The 26,623-nt window shown below is 37.5% G+C and overlaps 1 long non-coding RNA gene across 1 annotated transcript in view; it reads right to left on the reverse strand.

Annotated features, from left to right (window-relative positions):
- Positions 1-6,600: 6,600 nt before the first annotated feature.
- Positions 6,601-26,623, reverse strand: part of LOC123865103 — a 40,192-nt gene continuing 20,169 nt past the window's right edge. Inside the window, exons 4-7 of the long non-coding RNA XR_006795896.1 lie at positions 23,144-23,149; positions 20,893-21,093; positions 19,480-19,483; positions 6,601-6,612 (exon numbers count right to left, since the gene is read on the reverse strand). This is a non-coding gene — a long non-coding RNA (uncharacterized LOC123865103). The remainder of the gene's footprint in view (positions 6,613-19,479; positions 19,484-20,892; positions 21,094-23,143; positions 23,150-26,623) is intronic.

Here is a 26,623-nt window from a genome sequence, read left to right on the forward strand (position 1 = left end):
TTGAACTTGATTGAATTCAGACAACAAGTTAGATGCACCTTGTATTCTTAAATTTAATTCTGCCCGCTTACTGCGGTCTAAAACCTGATTTTCAAAGGAACTTACATATGCAGATAATTTAGTTAATCTGCCCTTTAAAACCCCCCTTTGTTTGATTAACTCTTTTAATAATTGCGCAGATGGGTCTAACAATGGAGATTTAGGCAAAGTAAGATCAGTTTTAGACATTTTGTAGTTTGTAAAAGAGAAGTAAAGTCACAGCAAAGTACTTACATGTAAATGTTGTAGCGCGTAGATAAATAGCGTTAGATTGTTGAACACTGTGTTAACACAGGAATTAGGAATATAGGATAAGGATTTAGATGGGATGTCTTGGCTGGCACGTCTCACCGAGTCGCTTTGCGGTGATGCGAAGTCGCGCCACAAGTCTTGTCCCCGCTGGTTATTTGGTTCGAAGCTGACCAATAATTTGTTTGATTGTTGTTGGTATTCGATGTTTGTAGACTTTACTAGTAAAACTGTTTTGCGAATACGTATAATAACGTTTATTTTAACAATAATTGCTACATTGATGCAAAATGAACAATTCTTTTTCGAATATATAAAATAACTAGTGTTTTGCTCGGTGCGCGAGCTGCTAAAGCAGCTCGCGTGACGTGGTAAGGTTAATTTTATTATATAAAACTAAATTGATTTATTAAGATACAAAATTCACCCCGAAAACACCATAAAACGGCACCCACATCGATTTTTTTCTTAAAAAATGCATGTCCGCCATCTTGGATTTCAAAATAAATGTCGTTATCAAAATCAGCACCCTGGAAAACTCTGAAAACGACATCCATATCATTTTTTGTAAAAACGGGGTAGTTGAGGTTAATAAAGTAGGGTGCGTGGGTGCGCGGACCACTAAAGTGGTCCGCGAGCATGCAGAGTTTGTTCCACCGAGTAGACCTTCGGACCCTGATCATCTTTTGCCAAGAAACCACTCTTCCATCTTTTATAGCCTCCGAGATAGACACCGACGAAATTTGTACGGCGGCCATCTTGTTTTTCCAAAATTTTCCACTTTTTCTATTAATTGTTTACTACATTCTTCAAAGATTGCGAGTTTCAACGAAATCGGTTGGAAAACAAAAGAGTTGCAAAAATCACGTCGGTCGCCATCTTGTTTTTCTGAAATGTCATAATTTTTCCCTACTCATATCGCGCACCCGAACATATCTCCCATACATCAATGTATCGTTTTCTGTCTCTTTCTAGGAGAATGAGGTATTCAATATTCACCATACAAAATGTATGGAAAATTAAATTCCGCCATTTTGAATTTTTTTTCTATTCATCGAGTAAACCTTTGGATCCTGATCCTCTTTTGCCACGAAACCGCACCTCTATCTTTTATACCCTCCGAGCTGGACGCCGGCGAAATTTGTATGGCGGCCATCTTTTTTTCGCCATTTTGAATTTTTTTTCAGCTTTTTGGCAATTGGATGACGTCAAGAATGACATTTGCTCGAGCACCCCCCACCTATCTTCAATACCTTAAGCGGACCCTTCACCCGTCTCCGAAATCCTCAATCATCAGCTGTCTCCATAATTTTGGCTTACTAACTTTTTGTTTTCTATACGACACCATCAGTGAAAAAAAAAATTTTCATACAAAATTTTACAGGAGTTTCTTAGTTGAAAATCTCGAAAATCTCCCCAAAACTGGCAACACCGGTTGCATATCTCTATACTGCCAGCCGAGATACACAATCGATTCATACATATTGACTTTCCAAAATGTTGCCAACTGCCTCAAAAACTTGATCAAAATTTCGAAAAGTTAAAAAAAATACAAAATGGCCGCCAGCTCGTTTCACAGAAAGATTTTACACGGTTTCATAATTTTCCTATTAACTACAGGATATACCGCTCCCGATGACGTTTCAATCTTGCCTCTCGCTCGCACCCACGCGAAAGGGGATACCGTGAAAAAGACCATGTCGAAAATCACGTTTTCTTTGATTAATTCCAGTGTTGCCAGTTTCCGGTGACGAAAATATCCAAATGTCATTTGTACGAGCAAAACACGTAATCGCTCATACTCGGATTTTGCTAAAAGTGCGTATTTCGATTTTTTACAATTTCCCGAAAATCTTGAAATTTCCCTAAAAATGGGGTAATTTTTTCCCACCAATCTATACCTCGAGTCCATACGTACAATCGCTTGATAGAAACCGAATCGCTCCGATGTTGCCAACTTTGAGATATTTGAATTTTAAAATTGCGATTTTTTGTACGTCTAACTTAACGGCCGCCATGACAGCCGCCATCTTGAATTTTTAAAAACCACTCCCGTTTTGTCAAAATGCAGGATAATCGTGGGCGAAACCAAAAAAAATAATTATCCTCGATTACCCCGTCTCGGATCTGTGGCGCCGCGGTTCGGGGTCGAAAAATCAAAATTTTGAAAACGCTACGGTTCAGCCGCCATCTTGTTTTTTCAATTTTTTCGACATTTCCCATTAATCGTTTACTATTTTCTTCAAAGATTGCAAAATTCAACAAAATCGGTTGGAAAACAACGGAGCAGCAAATATCACGTCGGCCGCCATCTTGTTTTTCTGAAATGTCATAATTTTTCCCCAGAGGGTTCCCGAAACCAAACACAACTCCCCTACATCACTATATCATTTTCCTTCTCTTTCTAGGAGAACAATTATGTCAATGAGTGAGTCAGTGAGTCAGTGGTAATCGAGCTATATATAGTATAACTAGTGTTTTGCTCGGTGCGCGAGCTGCTAAAGCAGCTCACGTGACGTGGTAAGGTTAACTTTTATTATATAAAACCAAATTGATTTATTAAGATAATTCACCCCGAAAAACCCCATAAAATGACAGGCATTTCTATTTTTTGTAGAAAATGTAAGTCCGCCATCTTGGATTTGAAAATAAATGTCATTATCAAAATCAGCACCCTGGAAACCCTGAAAACGATATCCATATTATTTTTTGTAAATTAGGATAATAAGTTAGTAGGGTGCGTGGGTGCGCGGACCACTAAAGTGGTCCGCGAGCATGCAGCGTTTGTTCCACCGAGTAGACCTTCGGACTCTGATCATCTTTTGCCAAGAAACCACTCTTCCATCTTTTATAGCCTCCGAGATAGACACCGACGAAATTTGTACGGCGGCCATTTTGTTTTTCCAAAATTTTCCACTTTTTCTATTAATCGTTTAGTACATTCTTCAAAGATTGCGAGTTTCAACGAAATCGGTTGGAAAACAAAAGAGTTGCAAAAATCACGTCGGTCGCCATCTTGTTTTTCTGAAATTTCATAATTTTCCCCTACTCATATCGCGCATCCGAACATATCTCCCAAACATCAATGTATCGTTTTCCGTCTCTTTCTAGGAGAATGAGACATTCATAATCGCCATACAAAATGTATGGAAAAATAAATTCCGCCATTTTGAATTTTTTTTCTATTCATCGAGTAGACCTTCGGATCTTGATTCTCTTTTGCCAAGAAACCACACTTCCATCTTTTATACCTTCCGAGCTGGACACCGGCGAAATTTGTATGGCGGCCATCTTTTCTTCGCCATTTTGAATTTTTTTTCAGCTTTTTGGCAATTGGATGACGTCATGAATGACATTTGCTCGAGCACCCCCCACCTATCTTCAATACCTTAAGCGGACCCTTCACCCGTCTCCGATGTCCTCAATCATCAGCTCTCTCCATAATTTTGGCTTACTAAGTTTTTGTTTTCTATATAACACCATCAGTGAAAAAAAAATTTTTCATACAAAATTTTACAGGAGTTTCTTAGTTGAAAATCTCGAAAATCTCCCCAAAACTGGCAACACCGGTTGCATATCTCCATACTGCCAGCCGAGATACACAATCGATTCATACATACTGACTTTCCAAAATGTTGCCAACTGCCTCAAAAACGTGATCAAAATTTCGAAAAATTAAAAAAAATACAAAATGGCTGCCAACTCGTTTCACAGAAAGATTTTGCACGGTTTCATAATTTTCTTATTAACTACAGGATATACCGCGCCCGATGACGTTTCAATCTCTCCTCTCGCTCACACCCACGCGAAACGATCGCCCCTAAAAAAAGACCACGTCGAAAATCACTTTTACTTTGATAAATTCCAGTGTTGCCAGTCTCCGGTGACAAAAATACCCAAATGTCATTTGTACGAGCAAAACACGTAATCACTCATACTCGGATTTTGCTAAAAGTGCGTATTTCGATTTTTTACAATTTCCCGAAAATCTTGAAATTTCCCGAAAAATGGGGTAATTTTTCCCCACCAATCTATACATCGAGTCTATACGTACAATCGCTTCATAGAAACCGAATCGCTCCAATGTTGCCAACTTTGAGATATTTAACTTTTAAAGTTGCGTTTTTTCGTACCTCTAACATAACGGCCGCCATGACAGCCGCCATCTTGAATTTTTAGAAACTACTCCCATTCTGTCAAAACACAGGATAATCGTGGGCGAAACCAGAAAAAATAATTATCCTCGATTACCCCGTCTTGGATCTGTGGCGCCGCGGTTCGGGGTCGAAAATTCAAAATTTTCAAAACGCTACGGTTCGGCCGCCATCTTGTTTTTCCAATTTTTTTCACATTTTCTATTAACCGTTTACTACTTTCTTCAAAGATTGCAAAATTCAACGAAATCGGTTGGAAAACAACGGAGCTGCAAAAATCACATCGGCCGCCATCTTGTTTTTCTGAAATGTCATAATTTTTCCCCAGAGGGTTCCCGAATCCGAACACAACTCCCCTACATCATTATATCATTTTCCGTCTCTTTCTAGGAGAACAATTATGTCAATGAGTGAGTCAGTGAGTGGTAATCGAGCTATATATAGTATAACTAGCTTTTGCTCGGTGCGCGAGCTGCTAAAGCAGCTCGCGTGACGTGGTAAGGTTAACTTTTTTATTATATAAAACCAAATTGATTTATTAAGATACATAATTCACCCCGAAAAAACCCATAAAATGACAGGCATTTCTATTTTTTGTAGAAAATGTAAGTCCGCCATCTTGGATTTGAAAATAAATGTCATTATCAAAATCAGCACCCTGAAAAACCCTGAAAACGATATCCATATTATTTTTTTGTAAATTAGGATAATAATTTAGTAGGTTGCGTGGGTGCGCGGACCACTAAAGTGGTCCGCGAGCATGCAGAGTTCGTTTCACCGAGTAGACCTTCGGACCCTGATCATCTTTTGCCAAGAAACCACTCTTCCATCTTTTATAGCCTCCGAGATAGACAACGACGAAATTTGTACGGCGGCCATCTTGTTTTTCCAAATTTTCCACTTTTTCTATTAATCGTTTACTACATTCTTTAAAGATTGCGAGTTTCAACGAAATCGGTTGGAAAACAAAAGAGTTGCAAAAATCATATAAGCCGCCATCTTGTTTTTCTGAAATGTCATAATTTTTCCCTACTCATATCGTGCACCAAAACATATCTCCCCTACATTATCGTATCGTTATCCGTCTCTTTCTAGGAGAATGAGGCATTCAATTTTCACCATACAAAATGTATGGAAAATTAAATTCCGCCATTTTGAATTTTTTTTCTATTCATCGAGTAAACCTTTGGATCCTGATCCTCTTTTGCCAAGAAACCGCACCTCCATCTTTTATACCCTCCGAGCTGGCCGCCGGCGAAATTTGTATGGCGGCCATCTTTTTTTCGCCATTTTGAATTTTTTTTCAGCTTTTTGGCAATTGGATGACGTCATGAATGACATTTGCTCGAGCACCCCCCACCTATCTTCAATACCTTAAGCGGACCCTTTACCCGTCTCCGAAATCCTCAATCATCAGCTGTCTCCATAATTTTGGCTTACTAAGTTTTTGTTTTCTATACGACACCATCAGTGAAAAAAAAATTTTTCATATAAAATTTTACAGGAGTTTCTTAGTTGAAAATCTCGAAAATCTCCCCAAAAGTGGCAACACCGGTTGCATATCTCCATACTGCCAGCCGAGATACACAATCGATTCATACATATTGACTTTCCAAAATGTTGCCAACTGCCTCAAAAATGTGATCAAAATTTCTAAAAATTCAAAAAATTACAAAATGGCCGCCAACTCGTTTTGCAGAAATAAATTACATCGTTGTACAACTTTTCCAATAACTACAGGATATACCGCTCCCGATGACGTTTCAATCTCTCATCTCGCTCGCACCCACGCGAAACGATCGCCCCTGGAAAAAGACCATGTCGAAAATCACTTTTTCTTTGATAAATTCCAGTGTTGCCAGTCTCCGGCGACAAAAATACCCAAATGTCATTGTTACGAGCAAAACACATAATCGCTCATACTCGGATTTTGCACAAAGTCCTTATTTCGTTTTTTTACAATTTCCCGAAAATCTTGAAATTTCCCTAAAAATGGGGTAATTTTTTCCCACCGATCTATACCTCAAGTCCATACGTACAATCGCTTCATAGAAACCGAATCGCTCCGATGTTGCCAACTTTGAGATATTTGAATTTTAAAATTGCGATTTTTTGTACGTCTAACTTAACGGCCGCCATGACAGCCGCCATCTTGAATTTTTAAAAACCACTCCCGTTCTGTCAAAATTCAGGATCATTGTGAGCGAATCAAGAAAAAAATAATTATTATCGATTTCCCGTTTCGGATCTGTGGCGCCGCGGTTCGGGGTCGAAAAATGAAAATTTTCAAAACGCTACGGTTCGGCTGCCATCTTGTTTTTCCAATTTTTTCTACATTTTCTGTTAACCGTTTACTACTTTCTTCAAAGATTGTAAAATTCGATGAAATCGGTTGGAAAACAACAGAGCTGCAAAAATCACCTCGGCCGCCATCTTGTTTTTCTGAAATGTCATAATTTTTCCCCAGAGGGTTCCCGAAACCGAACACAACTCCCCCACATCATTATATCATTTTCCGTCTCCTTCTAGGAGAACAATTATGTCAATGAGTGAGTCAGTGAGTCAGTGAGTGGTAATCGAGCTATATATAGTATAATATAAAGTGACAAACGTCAGACGTGACATTTGTCATTCGCCACAGACTATTTCAGTTTTTATAAGGCCATAAGCACAATAAGTTTTTAACGTCTGGTGCACACGAACACATAATTTATTAACAAGCAGATAAAATAAAATGACGAAACATTTAATATTTTTTTTAGGGTTCCGTACCTCAAAAGGAAAAACGGAACCCTTATAGGATCACTTTGTTGTGTGTCTGTCGGTCTGTCTGTCTGTCAAGAAACCTATAGAGTACTTTCCGTTGACCTATAAATTATGAAATTTGGTAGGTAGGTAGGTCTTATAGCACAAGTACGGGAATAAATCTGAAAACCGCGCATTTGTGGTTACATCATTTAAAAAAAATGTATTACAATTTTCAAAATAAGATAACTATACCAAGTGGGGTATCATATGAAAGGGCTTTACATTTACATCTTAAAACATCTTATCTTATTTTTATGTATAATAGTTTTAGATTTATCGTGCAAAATGTTGGAAAAAATACCCGAGTACGGAACCCTCAGTGTGCGAGTCTGACTCGCACTTGGCCGGTTTTTTAATGCAGGAAGTTACTGGGCCTTTCCGGGGTGAATAAATAATAAAATTATATGGTATAATCGAACAGTTAATGTTACCTGTTATATTTTTATAAATATGCAGTCCATTTCTTGGGTTCCGTACCCGGAGAAGTGGAGCCCTATCACTTATTAAGCATCTAGTGTAAAAAAAATACTTTGAAAGCTTCGATTCTTTCGGTACGAAAAAATATGTTAGGTATCTTTAAAGTTATGACTTACATAAAAGTGGCTCTCAGCTAAAGTCAAGATAACTTGAAATTTGACGCTAGTCTGAAAGAAAGTTTACAAGTTTAGACTAACTTTGAAAGAGATGACTGCTCACAAATTATTTCGAGTCTCTCGTGTAACTTTTTAGTTAACGTTAACCGGTGATGAAAATTCACGGTTTTCGGATTTTTCTGAATTTTTGAATCTATCTGCCAAACATAACTCTAGGCCAACGGGAATTGTACTCTTTAGGTTTGATTCCTCCGAATTGACAGATCGACAGACAACGAAATGATTCTATAAGGGTTCATTTTTTCCTTTTGACATACGGAACCCAAAAAAATAGAAATAAATGATTCTTTTTAATAAATTACAGTTATGCTGTTGACAGACTTCATTAGTATTCAATATAATTATTCATAATTACGGAACGGGATCTCAAAAGTTAGTAATTAATTACAATATAACGAGTGCAGGAGTTGTGGAGTGGAATGGAACTGGGATTGCTGAGAGTCGAAAGAGAACCAGATAGAATTAAAGTTTCGCTTCTAATTACTTTTTTATACTTTGTAGCAATGCACTAATACCCGAGCTTGATAAAATGAAAAAGTTTTTTTTATTCCGCTCCGGCTTCGCACGGGTACTTTTACAATTTTCGTAGAGATCTTAGCAAACGAATAGGCTGGTCACCTGATGTTAAGTGATTAGATCTCTAATTATTTAGTACAAGTGTAAATTAAAAATTTAGAACACCCCCGACAAGTGAAGGTTACAGTGACTAGAAAAAAGCTGAAAACTTTCAAACGGCTGAACCGATTTTCTTGGATGATAGCTAAGAACACTCTCGATCAAGCCACCTTTTAAACAAAAAAAACTAAATTAAAATCGGTTCATTCGTTTAGGGGCTACGATGCCACCGACAGATACACAGATACACACGTCAAACTTATAACACCCCTCTTTTTGGGTCGGGGGTTAAAAATATAGCCTATGTCACTGAGGAATAATGTAGCTTTCTACTGGTGAAAGAATTTTCAAAACCAATTCAGTAGTTTCAGAGATTATCCCCTACAATCAAACATACAAAAATTACTTTTTTATAATACATAATAGTATATTAGATTTACTAGTGATCCGTTCCGGCTTCGCACGGGTGTTTAGAAATGTAATCTTGCCATGAAACAAAACATTATTAAACTCTCTCTCTCTCTACTGGTGAAATGACTATCTATTGCTAAAAACCGCATTTAAATCCGTTGCATCGCGTCGTTTACAAGATCTAAGCGTATATACAGACGGCAGGAAACGCCGTTATTTTTTTAGTAGGTACCTACTACCTACTTAAGCTGATGAAATTAATATTTTTATTTACTGCAGTGACATGTTTAGGTTTCCGTTCCCAAAGAATGCCAAAATACCAACGGGACCCTATTACTAGGCCTCCATTGTGTCTGTCCGTCCGTCTGTCTGTCTGTCAGCGAGCTGTATATCATGAAACGTGATAGATCATCATCATCAACAGGATCAACCCATCACCAGTTCACTACAGAAAACGGGTCTCCTCTCAGAATGAGAAGGGTTTAAGCCAAAGTCCACCACGCTGACCTACGAATTGGCAGACTTCACACACCTTTGAGAACATTATGGAGAACACTTAGGCATACACGTTTCGTCACGATGTTTAATTTTCCGGAACAAAAAAGCTAGCAGACAGACAAACAGACAGATATACTTTCGCATTTTTACTACAAGTAAGGATTCCGCCTTTTTAACCCCCGACCCAAAAAGAGGGGTGTTATGAGTTTGACGTGTGTATCTGTGTATCTGTTTTCTGAACCGATTTTAATTTAGTTTTTTTTTTTTTGAAAGGTGGCTTGATCGAGAGTGTTCTTAGCTATAATTCAAGAAAACGGTTCAGCCGTTTGAAAGTTATCAGCTCTTTTCTAGTTACTGTAACCTCCACGTGTCGGGGGTGTTATTAATTTTTAATTTACACTTGTTGTAGGTACCTACATTTTAAGTTTTCTTTTTATGTAACCTGTCATTTGTGTTTTGAGGCTATAAAGTATATAAATACATACATAGGTACATTCCCAAGATCTCACGGTTATCAGTACTAATACTAGTAGGTACTATGTACATACTGGACTAGCAATTAAATGTAAGTACAACTGAAATTTCCAACTAACCTCGGATGTCTGAAAGTGAATATAAGAAACTGTAAAGTTTAAGAGTCGCTTCTAATTAAATTTTTTTGTTCTTTGTTGTAATTAATTTACATCGAAGCTCGAGGCAAGCTTCGAAGAGCTTGTATTTTATTTTACTCATCCATTTAATTTTTTGCAAGATTTCATTTGACTAACGATATTTATTTTTATTTTATATTACTAACAATATTCACGATTGTAGATTAATTTTATTTATTACTAAAGGATTTAGATTTTTATAGATCCCGTGGGAACTGTTTGTTTTTCCGGTTTAAAAGTTTCCTATTTCGATTACAGGGACGAAAGCTACTTCGGTAGCAAATTTCATACTAATCGGTTAAGTGGATGGGTCTTTAGGAATCCCGCGGGAACTCTTTGATTTTCCAGGATAAAAAGTAACCTATGTTCGTCCCCGGGATATAAGCTAACCCTGTACCAAATTTCGTCAGAACCGATCTCTTTTCCGCGCAGTAAGTAGCGTCCAAGGTGCAGATAGTCCTAATGCTTGCCAACCCCCGGTAGGAGACGGCACTTCAAGAAGAAGAAGGCTTATTTTGTTAACCCCCGACCCAAAAATATAAGTGTTATAAGTTAGGCGTGTGTATCTGTGTATCTGTCTGTGGCATCGTAGCTCCTACTAACTAATGAACCGATTTTAATTTAGTTTTTTTTGGCTTGATCGAGAGTGTTCTTAGCTATAATCCAAGAAAATCGGTTCAGCCGTTTGAAAGTTATCAGCTCTTTTCTAGTTACTGTAACTTTCACATGTCGGGGGTGTTATTTTATAATTTACACTTGTTAAATGTAAAGCTTTTTACTAAAATTTTTATTAGCTATTAAAATACAAAAATTGAAACAGACTTTTTAATTAATTTGATTTTATTTGCATTTTATACAAAATGCTTGGAATAAATGAATATTACTTATCTATAATAATTAGATAAGAGCTAGTTAAATATTTAACAAAGTATTAAGTCACTCGAATTTCACTAAATAATTTTAGTCAAATGAAGTAAATGTTGACAAAGTTTAGTCACTTAATAGTGGCTTTTAACTTAAACACCTTGTCTGAAATTACACGCTCCTGTAGCTTAGTTCAATGTTGAATATACAGGGTGTGACCAGAACGCTAATAAAAAATTGGTTGTTTGTAAAGTCGGTTTCCTGACGATAGTTGAACGTGACAACAAAGGCCGATTGTGCTTCTTTGTCGCTCGTTCCGCGCTCTCGCTTGCACTTCAAGCCTTACATGGAACGCCTCAGAGCGAGGTAACGCCGCATGAGTCATGTTTTTTCGTGCGTGCAGCCGGCTCTATCGAATTATAAGACGTTGTCACGTCAAAAACTTAGCATTATTATTACACTACCTAAACACAATCCAATGCCAATAATCTTAATAAATAAATTTCCTTATTTTGTAGCTTTAGTGATTAGGTATTTTTCAAACACGCAGTGTATAGCGTACAAAATTCAAATCAATACCCCACTTACGACGTGGCATTGTCCCCGAATGACCTACTTACTCAACGTTCGTTGACCTCTAGCGTCAGTCAGATGTTTTATTTCCATTTATTGTGAACTTTAAAAATACAGCATTATTTTATTTATTTTTTCGCGGTTGTTTGTGTTATCCTATCAGTAATCATAGTGATATCAGCTGTCTTCGTTTTTGCTAGCGTTCTGGTTGCACCCTGTATATTAGACTAGCATCTACATTATATTCCGTCACTATATGAATTAAACAGTGGTGTTTGTTTGTCTAGATTCAGCATATTTTAACTAGAAGTTAAATCACTAAAATTGCATTTGAAGCAAGAGGGCTTGGATGTGTTACCATTTATATATTTCACCGTGGTTTAAGTCATGAAAAGCAAACAGACAAAATGACACACTTTTGTATTCATAACTAGTCATGCACGCGACTTTGTCCACGTGGATTTAGGTATTTTAAAAATCCCGTGGGAACTCTTTAATATTCCGTTATAATGTCACTCTCCATGTCATTCTTTGACTATACCCATGAAAAAATTGCGTTAATCCGTTGCGACGTGATTGAAGGACAAACCAACAAACAAACAAACAAACACACTTTCGCAAATAATAACTAGTGATAGTGATATAAGTACTTAGTATGAATTATAATAATATTAGAGTTAGCCTTCGTCTCGGACACGAATAAAGTCTCTGAGACGCAAACTATCAAATCACACGTGTAAATCAAAAATTTATAACACCCCCGACAAGTGAAGGTTACAGTAACTAGAAAAGAGCTGATAACTTTCAAACGGCAGAACCGATTTTCTTGAATTATAGCTAAGAACACTCTCGATCAAGCCAACTTTTAAACAAAAAAACTAAATTAAAATCGGTTCATTAGTTTAGGAGCTATGCCACAGACAGATATACAGATACACACGTCTAACTTATAACACCCCTCTTTTTGGGTCGGGGGTTAAAAATTAAAATAGATTAAGCGGATGTGCCGTAAAAAAATAAAAGGCAGACATTAGTATGGATTTTTATAGAAAAAGAATCGTTTTACAGCTAAATAAAATATGTTAGTAATGTTAGCGGACAAAGTCACGAGCGCCATGCTATGTTATCTAAGTGAACTGCATCTCCTAAACACGTGTTAGAAGCGCTTAGCATGTTCGCGTGCCCTCGTTTAGCTTAAGCAGGGTTAGTATGAGAGTCTACATCACACCAACGTTGGTAGAATTCGAGCGTCGGAACAGAGGAACATGACAGTAAAATGGGCCTACACAAAATTGACACAGAGCAAATAATAGCGAGTGCGTTTTCAAAATTAAGGTACGTATTATACAGAATTACATTAATTTTGATTGGTTCATATTTAAATGAGGACCTATACCGAGGTTTGTATGGAAAACGCTGGGGAGCGCGCTAGAGTTACTTTTCAAGTTCTATTTTACTACAATGACCTCCCTGAGTGGGATGTCCAAGATTCGATTCCCGGCAAGGGTAGTTTGGAAATTTAATGTTTATATTTTCTAAATGGTTGCTGGTCTGATGTAAAGCTTCGGCCGTGACTAGTTACCACCCTACAGGCTAAGCCGTGCCACCAAGCAATTTAGCGTTCCGGTGCGATGCCGCGTAGAAACCGACCAAGTTAGCCCGCTACCATCCTAGACCACAAATTATCACTTACCACGAGGTGAGATCGCAGTCAAGGGGTAACTTATGTATAGAAATAAAATTTATTAAAAAAAAAGAAAGACATTAAAAAAAATTTCTAATTCTGTCAACGTTGTTGATAAAACTCATACTATAATTATAAAGTTTAACATTGTACGTCCTCGCTTGAGTTTAGCCTGCAAGTTCATCGTAGCTTACACTGTTGCTTCTCATTTATGCTAATTTTATTTTGATGTCTTTCTATTTTATGTTATCAATTTAGGGCAGTACCTAGCTCAAGAAAGTGAACTATCCTAGTTTTATTGCATTACACATAAACTCTGACAATGGATTATACAAATAAAAAAAATTATGCGGAGATAAGGGCTGGAGGAGGAGGGTCGGTATTTTATTGGATACGATACGATAAATGAAGTCTCATCTCTCGAATGAAAACAGAATCCATCACTGATTGTGATCTAGTTTCAGGCTATGATTAGGTTATGATTATTTTCTTTATAAAGAATTTAAAAATCGTGTCTATGAAGAGGCCGCTTCAGGACCATGGTATTTTTTCCATTGTCCTTTGCACCCTCCTCTTCCCCCTCCACCACCCCCTCTACCATTTTACCACCGATCTGGAACTGCAAGACGTCGGGCGAGTTTCCATCCTTATGTCGTCCTCGTCGACATTCCATCTACACATACGCATGGCTAAGGTTTGGAATACTCTTCCGCGATCTGTGTTTCCTACCAATTACAATCCGGGTTAGCATCTTCTAGGTAAACGCGTTCCGTCTTAGATCACATCATCACTATCCATCAGATGTGATTGTGGTAAAGCGCTTGCCAATAATGAATTCAAAAAAAGAAGAAAAAAGAAAAAAAATTGAATCTCTCAGCTTGGAAAGACGAAGTAAGTTTTAAAAATTTTTCGTTGTTCATATTTCCATACATTTTCTCTGAAGATGAGTTGTTTTCGAGACTCTCTTATGCAAATGAGTGAAATGAGGCAGCTCTTGAGTGCAAGAGTGAGCCAAGTGGCAATCATGTCTCTCAAAGTCTCAAATGAAAATCCATCAGTGCAACTGAACATGTATTGATTCTTTCTCCACGCAATTGGATACTTGAATGAATGAACGAATGATTTATTGGATCCAAAAATTAAAATTCTAGTTCCATATAAAAAAACCGGCCAAGTGCGACTCAGACTTGCGCACCGAGGGTTCCGTACTCGGGTATTTTTTTTACATTTTGTATGTTAAATGAAAAATTTATCATGCATAAAAATAAATAAAAAGGAATAAATCCGAAAACCGTGTTTTCGGATTTATACCTTTACTTGTGCTATGAGATCTACCTATCTGCCAAATTTCATGATTCTATGTCAACGGGAAGTACCCTATAGACTTTCTTGACAGACACAACAGACGGACAACGAAGTGATCCTATGAGGGTTCCTTTTTCTTTTGAGGTACGGAACCCTAAAACGAGTTTTTCGGTCAATCCAGAAGTGCCTTCCTAGTCCAAAGCCGAAACTCCATTTTGGCTAATTTTGCCAAAAGGCAGATGTCGAACTCTTGGCAAGAGTTTTTGGCATTCCTGAAGATTGCCTAGGTAAATCGTAATGTGCCATTGTATGTTACTTGAACTACAACACAAATACTTACGTAAATATTAACTACTAAGTAGGATACTAGCCAAGTCTAGATAATATCAAAGCCCTAGTTCCCAAACATCAAGTGTTATCGGATGATTGGTTGGAGTTGATTTCAATTCGAACTCAATATCGTACAGATAGCTCGAACAGTATTTGCTAAACATTCAATAAGAGAGTACTTATCTATAAAGCGTACTTTGGGTACTAACTTTGACATTGCCGAAACTATAGAGACAGGTTTATATCCTGGACTAAGGGTGCTTTTCCACCAGAGATGTGCTACGTTGCTATGGATGCGTTTGATATCCACCAATCATATTCATTGGTGCACATAACATAGCACTGGTGGAAACGGATTCAATTATGATATGTTTTTTATATGGAAGGATGCGTGCTATGGAATATGGATGCCTGCTATGGGCCGTCGCGAGTAGTGTAGCTATGTGCAGGCACGGCAGGACGCGTGAGCGCGTCTCTCCTCAGTCCTCACCGCGTCGCTCTCACCGCTTCCCTACTATCGATACATCGCATAGCTCGAGCTGCGCATCTTTCTCGCGCAGCTACTTTGCGGCGGCGCATCTTCATAGCGCATCCTCCTCGCACAGCTACATAGCTTAGTATTGGTGGAAACGATCACATATTTTCGTAGCGTAGATTTCACATATTCGTAGCATAGCTGCAAAGCACATTTCTGATGGAAAGGCACCCTAAGAACCAGCGCGTGCCAGACCTTTGTTATTTTATGAAAGCTGGAAGTTTCTCAGCGTATAATCCTCTACACAGTTAGGAGCGATCATCGACTATGAAGTTTGGATCAAATTATGAAGTCTATTTTTTTTATGATTTCTTAGGAAAAGTATCAGAAATCGCGTCAAGCATTGCCAGACAGTGTCGTGGCAACCCCCTGCCAGACACCCTTAAACTTTAATAAATTGTTAAATTAGACTATGACTAGAATATAGACTTGTATCGTTTTAACTATAATCATATAAATATTGTAAAATTTAAAAAACCTCCGTCACGAAAACCTCTAAAAAGTAAATAAGAAAACTAGAAAAGAGCTGATAACTTTCAAACGGCTGAACCGATTATCTTGGATTATAGCTAAGAACACTCTCGATCAAGCCACCTTTCAAACAAATAAAAAAACTAAATTAAAATCGGTTCATTAGTGTAGGAGCTAGCTACGGTGCCACAGACAGATACACACGTCAAACTAAAACATCCCTCTTTTTGGATCGGGGGTTAAAAACTAAAGTCTGAGCAAAGTCATGTAAGTAGATACTTTAGTCTAGCTAGTCAGTCTTACAGAACCACTTTTGAAAAGTTTTCAAGTGATTATTGGCATTGGATTGTGTTTAGGTAGTCACACTAATATTATAAAGGCGAAAATTTGTATGTGTGTGTGTGTGTGTGTGTGTGTGTTTGTTTATCACTCCTTCACGCAAAAACTACTGGACGGATTGGGCTGAAATTTAGAATGGATATAGATACCCTGGATCAGCACATAGACTACTTTTTATCCCGGAAAATCAGAGAGTTCCCACGGGATTTTGAAAAACCCAAATCCACGCGGACGAAGTCGCAGGCATCAACTAGTATAATAATAACGTTAAGTTTTGCTAGCGTTTTGGTTACACCCTGTATGTATTAGGGAATTCCGTGAATGTCGAAACGTGCGCGGATATCCGCTTCAATGTGATATATCGAAATGTTAGAAGCCAGCGGTCAGGGCTCCAGAGTGAGGAACCTCCTCACAATGCTGTCTCAAGAACCACTGCCTTCTGTATCTTACCCTTGATCCAACAGTTAACAGGGCTCTCTCCGTCACTCGCTTCATACAATCATAGTTCCAATTTCATTTGAATATTAAGCAACCAAAGTCCATGAAATTTTGCAGACATATTCTAGAAACTAATATCTGTGTCTGTGGTGTTTTAGATTTTTACTAAAAATATGTAGTTTTAAAATTACAGGGGCTCAAAGATTTGTATATAAATTTTTAAGACCGCGTAACTTTCAAACCGAATATTTTAACAGAAATCTGGAAAACCACAGACATAGATATTAGTTTCTAGAATATGTCTGCAAAATTTCATGCACTTTGGTTGCTTAATATTCAAATGAAATTGGAACTACGTTTGTATGAAACGAGTGACGGAGAGACCCCTCTTAAGCGACAGTTTCTTAAGATGTTGGTTGAAACTGTTCGCAATAAGACCATCATGGATTGATACAACTATCAGTACAATAATCGCTGAGTCAACACTCCACATGGCGGTAAAGAGATGTATGTACGTTAAGTCTTTGCTAGCGTTCTAGTAACACCCTCTATGTACTAGGGATGTACTAGGGATGTACTAAGGAATTCCGTGAATGTCGAAAAGTGCGCGGATATCCGCTTCAATGTGATATATCGAAATGTTAGAAGAGCGCCATACCTGTGGGACAAAACGCTGATGAAAAATTCCATGCGCTTTTTTCCGCCATAATATTCCTCATGAAATAAAAAAACCGGCCAAGTGCGAGTCAGACTCGCGCACTGAGGGTTCTGTACTCGGGTATTTTTCCAACATTTTGCACGATAAATAAAAAACTATTATGCATAAAAATAAATAATAATCTGTTGTAGGATGTACAGGTAAAGCCCTTTCAAATGATACCCCACTTGGTATAGTTATCTTATTTTGAAAATTGAAACACATTTTTTTTAAATGATGTAACCACAAACTCACGGTTTCCAGATTTATTCCTGTACTTGTGCTATAAGACCTACCTGGTAGGTACTACCAAATAACAAATTCATGATTCTAGTTCAACGGGAAGTACCCTATAGGTTTCTTGACAGACAGACAGACAACAAAGTGATCCTATAAGAGTTCCGTTTTTCCTTTTGAGGTACGGAACCCTAAAAACTGCTTAAGTGCGAGTCAGCCTCGCACACCAAGGGTTGCCATCGTAGGTACACGAAATAATATAGATAGATAGATAGAAACTCTTTATTGCACACAAAAACACATGTAAAGGATAACAGCACAGTAAGAAGAAAACAGAAAAAAACAATTGTGTGCAAAGGCGGCCTTATTGCTTGGAGCAATCTCTACCAGGCAACCTTTGCTGAAAGGAGAAGTTCTAGGAAGGAGGTTGGATAGTACCAAGTCGCAAGGATTTTTTTAAAAAAGATTTATATATATACTAATAAACATAAAAAGTAATTATATATATAATATATAAATATATATGTATATGCTATATAATATGTTTGTGATGTAAGTAAAAATTCACGGTTTTCGGATTTTCTTGTGCTACAAGACATTTTTTTAATTCCCTACCTCAAAAAGGAAAAACGGTCAATAGCGAGTTGGACCCGCACACGAAGGGTTCCGTACCATCGTACAAGAAATAACACTTTTTTTTTGTAATGCAACCACAAACTATCCATGGTTTTCGGATTTTTCTCTTTACTTGTGCCATAAGACATTGCTACCTGCCAAAGAGCTTAAAGATTTTGACCTACCTAGTAGTCCGCCATTATTATTATTTTCCAAAATAGCGGTCACGCATAAAACCTGTATCAAGAGGGCTCTCTCCGTCACTCGTTTCATACAATCGTAGTTCCAATTTCATTTGAATATTAAGCAACTAAAGTCCATGAAATTTTGCAGACATATTCTAAAAACTAATATCTATGTCTGTGGTTTTCCAGATTTCTGTTAAAATATTCGGTTTCAAAGTTACGCGGTTTTAAAAATTTTCATACAAATCTTTGAGCCCCTGTAATTTTAAAACTACATATTTTTAGAAACATCTAAAGTTTCTAGAATATGTCTGCAAAATTTCATGGACTTTGGTTGCTTAATCACATCACATCACCCTATCACACTATAATATTATAAAGGAGAAAGTTTGTATGTGTGTGTGTGTGTGTGTGTGTGTGTGTGTGTGTATGTTTGTTCCTCCTTCACGCAAAAACTACTGGACGGATTGGGCTGAAATTTATAATGGAGATAGATTATACCCTGGATTAGCACATAGGCTACTTTTTATCCCGGAAAATCAAAGATTTCCCACGGGAATTTTAAAAACCTACATCCACGCGAACGAAGTCACGGGTATCAGCTAGTATTCAAATGAACTACGATTGTATGAAACGAGTGACGGAGAGAGCCCTGTTAATCAATAGCTGGCATTCATACAAACACCGTAACAGTCACTATTTCGAGGTATAAGCTATCAAAGTTGTATGTACTAGTAGAGTCAGTATAACAGTCTAGCCACCAGTACTATGTTTACTAATCAACTAAACTTTGATGGTTTAGTTAATTAGCAAACATATAGGTAGACCAGGCTCCATACTAAAATATTCAACCCCCTTCCATGGTTCTAGCTAAACGGGAAGTACCTCATAGCTTTTGATTCCCCCGAATCTATAGAAACAACAGGTAGACAGACAAACAGACAGCGAAGTGATCCTATATGGGTTCCTTTTATCATTTTCAAGTATGGAACCCTAAAAAAGGAGAAAGAAAGAAAATATTGCGAAATCGCTCTCATTTTCAAAAAACCCCTATAGGAAGAGAAAAATGTCTCATATTAGCGGCTTAATACCGTGGAGATCGTGAAGCCAGCGTCAAATGTGTAGCAACAAATCTGCGGGATCGTGTAGAGGCAGGCGAAGTCGCGGCGCGGCGCGGGATTGATGGCGGTTATTTGTCAAGTCACTTAAACTTACCTTTGAACGAAGAGTAGGTACATTTTTTTACCCGACTGCGGCAAAGCCAGAAGGAAGGGTTATGATTTTAGCAGTCTATGTATGTAATATGTGTGTATGTATGTTTGTATCCAGATTCTGTGTGTTCCAACGTAGCGCCTAAATTACTGGGCCGATTTTGATGAATGAGGTATCAATCGATTCGTCTTAAAGGTCCGGGCGACATAGGCTACATATTATACGAAAAAAGTTTACTTAATGTTACATGAAAAAAAGTGGGGGTCTCCAAAAATTTTTTGTTGCTATTGTATCGAGTGGGATGTCAAATGAAAGAGAGGAAAGTTCTGACTTAATAAATATAAATGTACTATAACAACTACTGTAACATTAAAATATACCAAGCGACAGAAAAACAATTTAACTGTTATGTAATATTTCGACGATCACAGTCGGGTTTTAGTTTTCAAGTTTATCTTGTTATTTGAATAAGCCGCATGCGGATTTGCTATACATCTAAATACGAGTGTATAAAGTGACTGACTGACTGATAGACCTATCAACGCACACCTCAAACTACTGAAATTTGTCAGGGGTGAAATAGGGGTTTGAAATTTGTAAAGTCCACACGGATGAAGTCGCGGGCATAAATTATAAAAACTATCAATGGCCAACGCACAACCTCAGCCGCTGGGTTTAGAAACCTGAAATTTTTACGTTGTTAAGTACGATTAACGTGTAGATTTACGGATATTCCTAAGAACCCTCTTCGTAGTTAACCACCAATATAACGTTTGAGCTCAGACTTGTACCATGACTCCGTTGACAAAAAATAACATTAGGTACTTTTCTTGACATTGCCGCATTATCTCTTTCCTAACTCCCAGTGCAAGGACCCTCGCCACGTATACGCGTTTTGTTAAATTCACCTATTTTATTCACCTACCATCGCTCACCGGTGATCGAGCGTGCTCTTTTGTTTCCACAGATTCCCCAAAAAGTGCTGAGCAAGCGAAACCCTTTACGTAAACGTGGCCCTAGACGGGCTTGTTTTTCAGCAACTTTCAGATGCAATATTGTAGCCAGCAAGTTACCATACCGTACATAGGTAACAACAAGTGTGAATTAAAAATTTATAACACCCCGACAAGTGAAGGTTACAGTAACTAGAAAAGAGCTAATAACTTTCAAACGGCAGAACCGATTTTCTTGGATTATTTATTTATTATTTATTTATTTAATTAATTATTTAATTAGAACGGACCTTTTAAGTCCAATTACACTAAATAAATTAAATTACACAATAAAAATAAATTCAGAAAAAAAAAAGTCAATAATCAAATATGTCAACTACAAATTTTCACAAAAGTGCAGGATCTGACCTATGAGGTCAGCCCATTTGTCAGCAAATATGTCACAGCGAGGGGACTCCTTCAGCAGCGCGTTCAACGCTGCCAAAGTGCGCGGTATGGGAGACCTGGCGCGCGCTACCGTGCGACTAAACGGACTCACGAAAAACTTGCGGCGGCGGCGGAGGTAGCTGTAATTATAGCTAAGAACACTCTCGATCAAGCCACCTTTCAAACAAAAAAAAAAAAAACAAATTAAAATTGGTTATTAGTTTAAGAGCTACGATGCCACAGACAGATACACAGATACACACGTCAAACTTATAACACCCCTCTTTTTGGGTCGGTGGTTAAAAAGGTAAAACCTGCACTAGAACAGCTATGCTTATTGCATAATATACCTTCATATTCGTAGTAGTTCACAAAGACTTGGTTAGCGCTATGATGTTATTATTATTCCCTTACCTTCCTACCATCATAGAACTAGGTACCTACAAAAGATTTCGACGAAGAAGCCAAAAAAATGATATGGCTGGGTTCGGTTGCGTTTGGAAAATTAAGTCAGTCAATACCTCAATGCCTGAAGAAGAATGTCTTTAATCAGTGTGTCCTTCCCGACCTCACTTATGGCTCTGAAACGTGGACTCAGGGCTTAGATCCACCAATTTAAAGTAGCTTATATCAGAGTACTATTTTAAATATATGATACACTATAGGATGCCCACGGCTTCGCCTGCGTGGATTTCGGTTTTTTTTAATCCCATAGGAATTCTTTGATTTTCCGGAATAAAAAGGAGCCTATGTCCTTCCCCGGGATGTATCCCAAGTCTGTACCAAATTTCATTAAAATCGGTTCAGCGGTTGGGCCGTGAAAACGTAGGAGACAGACAGACAGACAGACTGTCAGACACACTTTCGCATTTATAATGTTAGTATGGATTTGGGTTACGTATTTATTTGTAAGATGTACAAGCGAAATGCAATTTATAACATGGCCCGTTTGTGAGTTAAAGTTTAGGTCGAATTGTTTTGGGTTTTTGCTAACCCGCGTCACTTTAGTAGATAGATCTAGTTGGGTCTAACAATAAATCTTACCTACAGCCTCTTCACTCAGACCCATTTTAAGAACATTTCTAAAATCTTGTTAGTTCTTTTCAATACATAATTTAATGGTCCGAGATTTAAATTGCATAACTTTTTATTATTTTAAGAGAAGATTCCTTATTGCGCTCCCCAGCGCATTAAATACAAACGTATTTCGGTTCTCATTTGAATATTAATCCAAATTCAATGAAATTTTGTAGATACTTTCTAGGAACATATATCTGTGACTGTAATTTACCAAATTTTTGTTAAAATGTGTGAGTTTGAATTGTTAATATTCAAATGACAACCAACTACGATAAGAATAAACTCCTCTAAAGCATTGGCCACCGTGCTAGACTATGGCCTAACTCTGCTCATTCTGAGAAGAGTCCTGTGCTCAGTAGTGAGGCGGCGATGGGTTGATCATGATGATCATGAAGAAGCATAGTCCATAAGGTTACTATCTTTCAAGCGACCGCAATTTTATGTCTCCACTGGAGGATGCCCGCGACTTCGTCCGCGTGTATTTTCACTATTTAGGTTTTTAAAGATCCCGTAGGAACTCTTTGATTTTCCGGGATAAAATGCATATGTCAATTACAGGGACGCAAGCTACCTCGGTACCAAACATACAAATCGGTTAAGCGGATGGGTTTTTAGGAATCCCGTGGGAACTCTTTGATTTTCCGGGATAAAAAATAGCCTATGTCCGTCTCCGGGATATAAGCTAGCCCTGTACCAAATTTAGTCAGAATCGGTTAAACTGTTGGGCCGTAAAAAGGTAAAAAACAGACAGACAGACACACTTTCGCATTTATAATATTATTTATTGGATATGTCATAATATTTTTTACAGAATACAGTTAAAACTTTAACAAATACATCTTTCTTTACATTATAAAACACCTTCCCTACCAACACTGTAAACCGCCTTGACAATATAAAACACCTTTCTCCAGCAAGACGGAAGTAGGTAAGCCGCCACACTTTAAGCGATTTATCGTGTACGACAAAAAGGCTATTTATAATCTTTTATGGGAACATTTATTTATATTTACGGTGTTTGTTAACCCCCAACCCGAAAAGAGGGGTGTTATAAGTTTGACGTGTGTGTGTGTGTACCAACGTGTGTTGGTTTATTGGTTTGTTCTTCACTCATGTGGCAACGGAGCACTGGATCGGCATGGCTGAGCATATAAGACCTGACATAAGCTACTTACTTTTTCTGCTGGAAGGTCAAAGTTTCCACGTAAATTTTAGAAACTTTAATCCACGCGGACTAACTAGCAGGCATCACCTAATTCACTATAGTAAATACGACTGTTACCTTTTCACGGCAGATGGCAGAAGTTTGGTACAGGGATAGCTTGCACTACATCGGAAAATCAAAGAGTTCTCAGGGAATTTTGAAAAAACTAAAATCCACGCGAATCCACGGGCAAGCGGTTTAAACCGGTATATAGGCGAAAATTCGCCAACAATAGGTATGCTGTTCAGATTTGTAAGATGTAAAATGTTATCATACTTCTTTGTGTTTATTAATAAATAAATTAAAATAAACTCGTGTGCATCGTCTATCTAATCCGACGAATACCGTTTCGCTTTTATAATTAAACGCGAAAGTTTGTATGAATGTATGGATGGATCCTTGTTACTCTTTCACGCAAAAACTTGTACAGATTTGGGGAATGGAGATAGATTATACCCTTTTTATCCCGGAAAATTAATGAGTTCCCACGGGATTTTTAAAAACCTATATCCACGGGAACGACGCCGCGGGAATCAGCTAGTTATTACAATAAAATACCTAAGTTTGCACTACAAAGGCTGACTTTCGTCACTAAAACGTCTTTAGCTCGTATATAAGTCTCATGTTGTCAAGTATTAATAGCGTGGGCACAACAAAACAGCTACATTTATTACCTTTTATGTGCCAGTTATTTATGTTTACGGTTTTTATGACTGGGTAACGGACGGGAACATAGGTGGAGATTAGGAGTAATCTATACTTACTTAACATAATACTAACTTATATCTCTATTATTATTAATAAGTGCTTTCATACTTCTTCTTTCCATTTTTTCTTTTTTTTTCTCTTTATTGTTACAACTTTCTGTTATAAGTAAATAAATAATAAAATAAAATAAAATATAATGCTTGGAAGAGTTCACTGTATAAGATAAGGTCGCCCTATAATCTTAAGCTTTTCTTTATATTTTTTTCTTCGTAAAAGGAATAAAGATGTTTAAATAAATAAACAAATAAAAATAATAAAATTGCAACTGGACAATTTCTGTATTTTTGGATTATTTTTTGGAAATTCCACCCCCAAGGGGGTTAGATAAGGGTTGAAAGCTTGTATAAAAGTCCGTCATTTTTCTGAATATACAGACAATAATATAATATTTATTAGGCAGTCACTTATATAACTTGTGTATAAGATATTCGTATCTTCCCCATAATTTAATGAAAACAATAGTTGTCCCGATTGTAAAAAATAAAACTGGGGATTTGGGATCGCCTGCTAACTATCGTCCTATTTCCCTGGGCACAGTAATAGGTAAAATTTTTGAACGTCTTGTGCAACCTGAACTGCTTAGGAATGTAGTCATCGATGACGCACAGTTTGGTTTCCGACCTGGTCTCTCGACAGACTCAGCTATAGTTGGTCTGAAGCACACAATACAGTATTATACTAGGCGTGATACATCTGTATATGCGTGTTTTCTCGATCTGAGCCGGGCTTTCGATCTAGTTAATTATGATATTCTCTGGGAGAAATTGAACCGGTCTCAGGTCCCAAATGAAATTGTGGGTCTGTTGAGGTACTGGTACGGAAACCAAACAAATATTGTGAAATGGGGCGAAGCGACTTCTAATTCATATAAATTAGACTGCGGTGTTCGTCAAGGTGGGATTACTTCTCCGGATCTTTTTAACATTTATGTAAATAACCTGATAGAGGAGCTGAGAGACACCAAGATCGGATGCCACATCAATGGAGTATGTGTAAATAGTTTGAGTTATGCGGATGATATGGTGATTCTTAGCCCTTCTATCAAAGGCCTCAGAAAGTTGCTCTCGGTTTGTGAGCATTATGCTAATGCTCATGGGCTGAAATATAATGTTAACAAAACTGAGATGCTCGTATTCAAGGCAGGTAAAGGTCCGGAAAGAATCCCAGAAATTATTTTAAATGGTAAAGCTGTTCGGGTTGTGCAGACGTTCAAATATCTTGGGCACATCCTGACAGAGCATCTGAAAGATGACAATGACATTGAGAGAGAAAGGAGGGCACTCTCGATCCGTTCCAATATGCTGGCGCGTAGATTTGGCAAATGCAGCAAGGAAGTTAAAATAACCTTATTTAACGCCTACTGCCAATGCTTTTATACGTGCCAGCTATGGACTAACTTTCTTAAATAGTCGTTCACTGCAATACGAGTACAATATAACGACGCATTCCGAATACTCATGGGTTTGCCGAGGTATTGCAGTGCTTCTACTATGTTTGCCGAAGCGAGAGTGCCCGACTTCTATTGTATTATTAGAGCTCGCGTGGCATCCTTTTGGGAAAGACTTCGGAGCTCTAACAATACAATACTCAAGGTTGTTTGTGAAGGGATGCCCAGCCCTATTTTTAATTATTGGTTGTCTGTACACCAGGATAAGAACAGAAAATAATACCTGTGACCTGTGACATCTGAAATGAGTTTTTTAACCATTTCAGTTAGTCTTAAGTTAATCTAATGTAAGTGAATGCTTTTAAAGTAACGTATATTCCGTTGTAATTTTATTTGTATATGGGTTTTTCTTATGCCTGACAATAAAATCTATTATTATTATTATATTATTATATTAAATATTCCTGTTATTTAACATGTTTAAAGGTTTCCCGGGAGCAAACGTAATTCTGAGTAGAGCGCGCGCATAATAAACGAATTCCCTCAAAACCACCTGCGCCTCACTTGAGGGAAGCCCTTTTAATACGAATATACCAGCGATATTTATATTCCACTAGATGTGGTGCTTCCATGTTCCAACGAGCATCGGTGTCCGCACTCTTGTCAACTCAATGCGGTTTAAACCTTCTTCCTTCCTCCTTCCTTTTCTAACTACGAACATAGATAAGTTTTTAACAGATTATTACTATCACAACCTATATTATATAAAAAAAAGTTTTTTGTTTGTTGGTTTGTCTTTCAATCACGCAACAATGGAGCAACAAATTGGCGTGATTTTTTTGGAATAAAAAAAATTGGGTTAAAAACCTAGAGAGTGACATAATATGGACAAATTTTTATCCCGGAAAATCAAAGAGTTTTCATGGGGTTCTCAAAACTTAGTTGAGCTGATATCCTCGCGGAAGAAGTCGTAGATAACAGCTAATAGATACTAAAGCTACCTATTTCTAAATAATTTTTAATGAACATACATTATTATCTCAAATTTTGGCACTGACAGCAAAGTGAACCGTGGCCTAGCGGTCAAGGCGTCGGGTGCCATTCCCAGAAAATGCAAATTCGAATCTTGCCGGTTCCGTAATTTATGATATGTATTCAAAAACTATTTAAAATCCTTAAAGTGCAGATAAAAACACTACCATAACATCCGTAGTAAATGGATGTTTTTAGTTGAGTATATGTT

Source organism: Maniola jurtina, chromosome 5 (genome assembly GCF_905333055.1).
Source record: "Maniola jurtina chromosome 5, ilManJurt1.1, whole genome shotgun sequence".
In the NCBI taxonomy this organism is placed as follows: domain Eukaryota; kingdom Metazoa; phylum Arthropoda; class Insecta; order Lepidoptera; family Nymphalidae; genus Maniola; species Maniola jurtina.